Genomic DNA, 7,942 nt, shown 5'->3' with positions numbered 1-7,942 from the left:
TCGAAGTGAAGCGTGGAACCTTATTGAGCCTTGTGCACCAGCTCTGAGTACGAGCCATTTCCCTCTTACTCTTAAAGCCGCAGAGAGCTCTAAGCTGGCCATCTGTTTCAAGCAAACCATATTCAAGTGAATAAGTAAAGTTATAAGTTAAGGACTGTACCCACTTGAAGCTTGTATTAGGTGGTAATGGCCTTGGGATAGGTGTTTTTGGTGGTTCTGCAAGTTCCGTTTCCTTGTGCTCTTCTGTGAATTCCTCCACTTCTTTGCAAAGATCTTCAATTGTATCTGTGTCCTGGTCAAAGTCTTCTGTGTCTTCCTCATCACTTGAGTCATAGATTGGAGGTTGAGAGAAATCTACCTCTGCATCATCTTCATATTCACTTGGGGAAGATTTTTCTATCTCAGAGAATTCACTTGCGGATGCAAGTTCATCACCAAGAGAGCTAGACTTATGAGTATTATCATCAAGGGAAATTGCTTCTTGGATTATTCCGTCTGATTCTTTATAAACGACTTGCCTTGGAGATTTTACAGTATCCTCCTTAGCATCAACTGTAGCATCCTGGATGGAGTTTTCCTCAATTCTGGATTCCCATGGAAGTTCAGCATCTCCTAGGTCTTCAACCAACTCTTCTTCCTGAACAAAGACAGCTTCTTCTAATTGTTCTAGTACAAATTCATTCTCTGTCTTGTCTACTGGAGTTTATGGCATCTCCTTCATGCTACGCTCTTCATTGAGCTGTCCATATGGAGCTGTGGTTGATCCTTGTATATTTGAGCGCCTAGAAGCCCATTAAATCATTGCTTGCTCCAGTTGTTTAATGGTTGTTTGAAATTTAATTACTGTTTCCCTTAGGCAATCCTCTGCTTCTTGGGTTGCTGGACTTGGACATGATACAAAGGAAAGTGGTGGTGATTGGGGGTGATTGGATTGGTATTGGGGTAAGGATGGATCGTATGGTGGCGAATGGTGAAGAGAGGCTTGTGAGTGTGGTGGTTCGAGGTTATGTTGAAAGGATGGTTTATATGCACGGGGTGGGGCTTGTTGGTAGTTACAAGGTTGTCCACCATATCTTTCAGCTGGGTATGCACTGTAGAATGGTCTTTGTCCAGGATATCTCGGAGGGTGTTGCTGCCAAAAGGGTTGATTAGATCCTCTTGGTTCCATCCATCCTTGATTGGTCTGACCTTGGTACACATTCCTGCTGTAACTTCTATTTCACTTAACAACATTAGAGCCAAACTCAAAGCGAGAGGGGTGAGAGTTCATAGTAGCAAATAAAGATAAAAAGGAAAAACAAAAATAAATAAACAAGCAAAAGAAAAGTATTTACAATAACCAATGATAAGGCACACGTTAGCAGTTCACGGCAACGGCGCCATTTTGATGAGAGGATTTTTACCAGTAAAGAGATTCATAGGAACAGTTGTGTTGTAGATATAGTCTCTAAACCGACAAAAATCCCTTCATACAAACTTTTTGGGTGTCACAAGTAACAAACCCCTTTAGAAATTGTTAACCGAGTATTCAAACCTCGGGTCGTCTTCTCAAGGAACTGCGAGGAAGTATGTTCTTACTATTGGCTATAAAGGTTGTAATCGGGGTTTAGAAGATGAGAAGTAAGTAATTTAAATGACAAGTAAAGTAAATGGCAATTAAAATAAATAAATACTATAAAGCAGACTTTTGGCAAGGTAAGAGAAGTCGGAGGTCCAACGCAGTTATCTCTCTCAACTATAATGAAAGTTGAATCTAAACTCCACTTGATCAACCTGTACTAGGGCAAAGGAAAGTCAAGGGACTAATTAAATTGACCTTTGAATCCTATTTATTTCCTAAGAAAAGGTTGAGATTACTTAAGTTCAGCTCAATTAGCAAGATAACGATTATTAATTATGTTGAGTTTAATAACTGTTGAGTTACTGAATTCTTAACCGGGACCAAAAGGGGAAAAAGTAAAATTGCTGGAATAATAAAAATATCCTTAGATGGGAAGCAATGGTAACTTAAATCAAAGAGAACAATCATGAACTGAAAATACCTCAATTATCATTAATTCAAATAACAGTCTGTAACATGGAAGAATTCTTAAATCAAATTATAATAATCAATTCAAATGTTGGAATAAATAAATAGAAGTAAAACTAAAATAAAAGAACATTAAACCTAGGATCCAGAGTTACTCTTAAAACAAGAAGAAATCCTAAATCCTAAAAGAGAGAGAGAAGATCTCCCTCTCAACTAAATCTAAATCATTGAAAAGTAAAATATGTGAGCTTTCTTTTGAATGGGTGCATTCTCACACTTTATAACCTATGGTCTATGCTGTCTGTACTTGGATCTGGGCCAAAAAGGGCTTTAGAATTCGATGGGGGCGTATTCTGTAAATTCTGATGCGTGGCCTTTGTCACGCATCCGCGTGGGTTACGCGATCGCGTCATTTGGAGCTTTTCCTTGCCATGCGGTCGCGTCAGTCATGCGACCGCGTCATATGCGTTCTGCTTAAGGCGCGCGGTCGCGTCATTCATGCGGCCGCGTCGCTGCTGATTCGTGCTTGGCACGCGATCGCGTCGTCCATGTGATCGCGTGGATACCAGTTTCCTTAAAGCTCCGTTTTGCCTTCTCCTTCCTATTTTGTATGTTCCCTTTTCCATCATTTAAGTCATTCTGCCTTAGAAAATCTGAAACTACTCAACACACTAATCACGACATCGAATGGAAATAAAGGTAATTAAAATAATTAATTTTAAAGCTTAGGAAACATGTTTTTCACAATATGACATAATAAGGAAGGGAAGGTAAAACCATGCAATTAATGTGAATAAGTAGGTGAAGGATTGTATAAATCACTCAAATTAAGCACAAAAGAACTCATGAAATATGGTTTTATCAATCATCTTCATCGCGGCGCTGTGTTGGAGCACTTGGAAAGAAACGAATAGATATGTGTTTTTGAGAGGGTAATAAGCTCGACATCAGGAATAGTGAAAGAAGCTAGCAGTTTACCTGAATTCAATAGCCATACCTGATGGCATAGTTCACTACAAGAATAATTAGTTTTAGCGACAAACTTTTAGCGGCAATAATACAATGGTCACTATTTTTTATTTAAATTATATTTTTGCGACCATTATATATTTGTAATTAATACTATATATTATAATAATAATTATTATTATTGCCACTAAAATATAAAAAAATTACTTTTAATAAAAAAATTTTAGTGTCATAGACTCATAGTACTATGGCTGGTATTTTTTTATTAAAATATTTTTTATAAAAATTTACAATTGAGACAATTGCCGAAAAATAGAAAGAAGAACAAGACCCACCCCACCCCGTTTCTCTCACTCTCTCTCTGTGAGAAACCCAACCCTAAACTCAGCCACCATCACCATCCCTCGTCGCCAAACTCTTTTCATCGCCGCCGTTTCCTGCAATGGCAAGATCCGCCACGGTTGCCATCCTCCCCCGAGCTCCTCGACGGCCATACTGCCACCTCGCCATCGTCCTCCTCCGTATAGCTGTCAGAACTCAGATTCGGAAGAATGCTGTTGCAGTTGCCGCACGAGTCGTCCTCCGACAAGATTTACCAGCTCCGCCGAGCGCTGATGATGATGGCGGTTCCTTTGGTACTCGTCACGATCGTGCTTTACGGGTTGCCTTCCATTTCCTCCAACAAGTCCATCGAAGACTACACCTAACGCACCGCGAGATTTCGCCCGATAACAGAGCTTGCCTCTAGTTTCTACGCCGTTGTCTTCGATGCTGGCAGCCACATTCAAGTTTTCCACTTCGATGGCAATCTCGACCTTGTTCACATTGGCAAAGATCTCGAGCTATTCGTTCAGGTTGTTGATATTGATGAGCGGATAATTTATACGCTTTTTGGCATTGTTTTTAGTATGTTTTAGTTAGTTTTTATTATATTTTTATTAGTTTTTATTTAAAATTCACTTTTCTGGACTTTACTATGAGTTTGTGTATTTTTCTGTGATTTCAGGTATTTTCTGGCTGAAATTGAGGGACCTGAGCAAAAATCTGATTCAGAGGCTAAAAAGGACTGCAGATGCTGTTGGATTCTGACCTCCCTGCACTCAAAGTAGATTTTCTGGAGCTACAGAAGCCCAATTGGCGTGCTCTCAATTTCGTTGGAAAGTAGACATCCTGGGCTTTCCAGCAATATATAATAGTCCATACTTTGCCCAAGATTTGATGGCCCAAACTGGCGTTTAAAGTCAGCATCAGAATTCCCAGCGTTAGACGCCGGAACTGGCACCAAAGTGGGAGTTAAACGCCCAAACTGGCACAAAAGCTGGCGTTTAACTCCAGGAAAAGTCTCTACACGAAAATGCTTCAATGCTCAGCCCAAGCACACACCAAGTGGGCCCGGAAGTGGATATTTACGTCATTTACTCATTTTTTGTAAACCCTAAGCTACTAGTTCTTTATAAATAGGATCTTTTACTCATACTTTCGGAGACCTTTCATATACTTTCATAGTTCTTTTCACGTTTTGGGGCTGGCCTCATGGCCATGCCTAAACCATGTTCTTATGTATTTTCAACGGTGGAGTTTCTACACACCATAGATTAAGGTGTGGAGCTCTGCTGTACCTCGAGTATCAATGCAATTACTATTGTTCTTCTATTCAATTCAGCTTGTTCTTGTTCTAAGATATCACTTGTTCTTCAACTTGATGAATGTGATGATCCGTGACACTCATCATCATTCTCACCTATGAACGTGTGCCTGACAACTACCTCCGTTCTACCTTCGATTGAGTGTTTATCTCTTGGATTCCTTAATCAGAATCTTCGTGGTATAAGCTAGAATTGATGGCGGCATTCTTGAGAATCCGGAAGGTCTAAACCTTATCTGTGGTATTCTAAGTAGGATTCAAGGATTGAATGACTGTGATGAGCTTCAAACTCGTGATTGTGGGGCGTTAGTGACAGACGCAAAAGAATCACTGGATTCTATTCCGACATGATCGAGAACCGATAGATGAATAGCCGTGCCGTGATAGGGTGCGTTGAACATTTTCACTGAGAGGACGGGACTGTAGCCATTGACAACAGTGATGCCCAACATACAGCTTGCCATGGAAAGGAGTAAGAAGGATTGGATGAAGACAGTAGGAAAGCAGAGAGAAGGAAGGGACAAAGCATCTTCATACGCTTATCTGAAATTCTCACCAATGAATTACATAAGTATTTCTATCTTTATTTTATGTTTTATTTATCTTTTAATCATTCATCATCCATAACCATTTGAATCTGCCTGACTGAGATTTACAAGATGACCATAGCTTGCTTCATACCAACAATCTCCGTGGGATCGACCCTTACTCGCGTAAGGTTTATTACTTGGACGACCCAGTGCACTTGCTGGTTAGTTGTGCGGAATTGTGACAAAGTGTGATTCACGTTTGAGAGCACCAAGTCTTTGGCGCCATTGTTGATGATCACAATTTCGTGCACCAAGTTTTTGGCGCCGTTGCCGGGGATTGTTTGAGTTTGGACAACTGACGGTTCATCTTGTTGCTTAGATTAGGTACTTTTCAGAATTTTTAAGAATGAATTCTAGAGTTTCAAGGTGATGTTCCCACCATCACAAAAGCTGATTGATTCTCATCAATTTAGCTATTGAATGTAATGTCCTGCTGAAGCTTGGCCAAACATGTCTAATCTTTTTAGACTGAACCTTTAGACTAACATTGCATGATTCCTGAAATTCTTATTAAAAGTTTTGATTCTCTTTATTTTCTTTTCTATATAAATTTTGAAAAAAAAATGTATAAAACCATAAAAAACCAAAAATATTTTCTGAGTCTAGTATTAATTTTTAAGTTTGGTGTCAATTGCATGTTTCTGTTCTTCTTGCATTTTTCAAATTCATGCATGTTCTTCATTGATCTTCAAGTTGTTCTTGATGACTTCATTGCTTTGATCTTCAAATTCTCTTGTTTTGTATGTTTTGTTGTTTCTTACATGCATTTTTACACTGTTATAGTCCTTAGTATACAAACTTTTAAGTTTGGTGTCTTGCATGCATTGTTTATTCGATCTTAGTTGCATTTTTATTGTTTCTCATCATCAAAAAATTTCAAAAATATTCTTAAAACTATGTCTTTTCAAGTCAATAACACAGAGAATTGAAGATTCATAACAGTCAGCAGAGGAATCAAACAGAAAAAGCTGGGCGTTCAAAACGCCCAGTGAAGAAGGAAAACTGGCGTTTAAACGCCAGCCAGGGTACCTGGCTGGGCGTTTAACGCCCAAAAGGGTAGCATTTTGGGCGTTAAACGCCAGAATGGATACCGTTCTGGGCGTTTAACACCAGGATGACACAAGAGGGAAGATTTTGTTTTTAATGCACATTTTTTTTTTAAGTTTTCAAAATTTTTCAAAATCAAATCTTTTTCAAATCATATCTTTTCAATCATATATTTTCAAAATCAATTTCTTTCCATTTTCAAAAATACTTGCTAACAATTAATGATTTGATTCAAAAATTTCAAGTATGTTGCCTTTTCTGCTAAGAAAGGTTTAATGTTTGAATCATATCTTTTCTTGTTAGCCAAGTAATTAATTTTAAAAATCAAATCTTTTAAAATTGTTTTTCAATCATATCTTTTTAAAACCATAACTTTTCAATCATATCTTCTTAATCATATCTTTTTCAAAATTTAATTTTCAATCATATCTTTTTGAATTCTAAATTCAAAATCTTTTTCAAAAAAAAATCACTTTATTTCTTTCCCAACTTCAAATTTCGAAAATCATTCATCAAGTTTTCAAAATTTTCTTTTAATTATTTCAAAATCTTTTTAATTTATTTTCGAAAATTCTTCCCCTCTTCTCACATCCTTCTATTTAAGGACTAACACTCCTCTATTATCAATAATTCAAATTTTATCTCTCTTAATAAGTTCGAATTCTTCTACCTCCTCCTTCTATTCTTCTTTTCCTCTGACACCTCAAGGAATCTCTATACTGTGACATAGAGGATTCCATATTTTCTTGCTCTCTTCTCTTTCATATGAGCAGGAGCAAAGACAAAGGCATTCTTGTTGAGGCTGATCCTGAACCTGAAAGGACCTTAAAGCGAAAGCTAAGAGAAGCTAAGGCACAACTCTCTGTAGAGGACCTAACAGAAATCTTCAAACTAGAAGAAGACATGGTAGCCGAAAACAACAACAATGCCAACAATGCAAGGAAGGTGCTTGGTGACTTTACTGCACCTACTCCTGATTTCTATGGGAGAAGCATCTCAATCCCTGCCATTGGAGCAAATAACTTTGAGCTTAAGCCTCAATTAGTTTCTCTAATGCAACAGAATTGCAAGTTTCATGGACTTCCATTGGAAGATCCTCATCAGTTCTTAGTTGAATTCTTGCAAATCTGTGACACTGTCAAGACCAATGGGGTTGACCCTGATGTCTACAGACTTATGCTTTTTCCTTTTGCTGTACGAGACAGAGCTAGGACATGGTTGGATTCACAACCTAAAGAAAGCCTGAACTCTTGGGAAAAGCTAGTCAATGCCTTCTTGGCAAAGTTCTTTCCACCTCAAAAATTGAGCAAGCTTAGAGTGGAAGTTCAAACCTTTAGACAGAAGGATGGTGAGTCCCTCTATGAAGCTTGGGAGAGATACAAGCAATTGATCAGAAGGTGCCCTTCTGACATGCTTTCAGAATGGAGCATCATAGGAATCTTCTATGATGGTCTGTCTGAACTATCCAAGATGTCATTAGATAGCTCTGCTGGAGGATCTCTTCATTTGAAGAAGACGCCTGCAGAAGCTCAAGAACTCATTGAAATGGTTGCAAATAACCAATTCATGTACACCTCTGAAAGGAATCCTATGAATAATGGGACAAGTCAGAAGAAAGGAGTTCTTGAGATTGACACTCTGAATGCCATATTGGCTCAGAAC

At 38.3% G+C, this 7,942-nt stretch overlaps 1 non-coding gene across 1 annotated transcript; it reads right to left on the bottom strand.

The window, feature by feature from the left end:
• Positions 1-7,588: 7,588 nt before the first annotated feature.
• On the bottom strand, positions 7,589-7,696 carry LOC148551002 (small nucleolar RNA R71). Its single transcript, XR_015892722.1, has one exon. It is a non-coding gene; the product is annotated as a small nucleolar RNA R71 (small nucleolar RNA).
• Between the last annotated feature and the right edge of the window lie 246 nt (positions 7,697-7,942).

This window comes from Arachis ipaensis, chromosome B7 (assembly GCF_059453495.1).
Source record: "Arachis ipaensis isolate K30076 ecotype BB chromosome B7, ASM5945349v1, whole genome shotgun sequence".
Classification (NCBI taxonomy): Eukaryota; Viridiplantae; Streptophyta; class Magnoliopsida; order Fabales; family Fabaceae; genus Arachis; species Arachis ipaensis.
The sequence above is the reverse complement of the archived record's forward strand: the minus strand, read 5'-3'. Positions and strand labels throughout refer to the sequence as shown.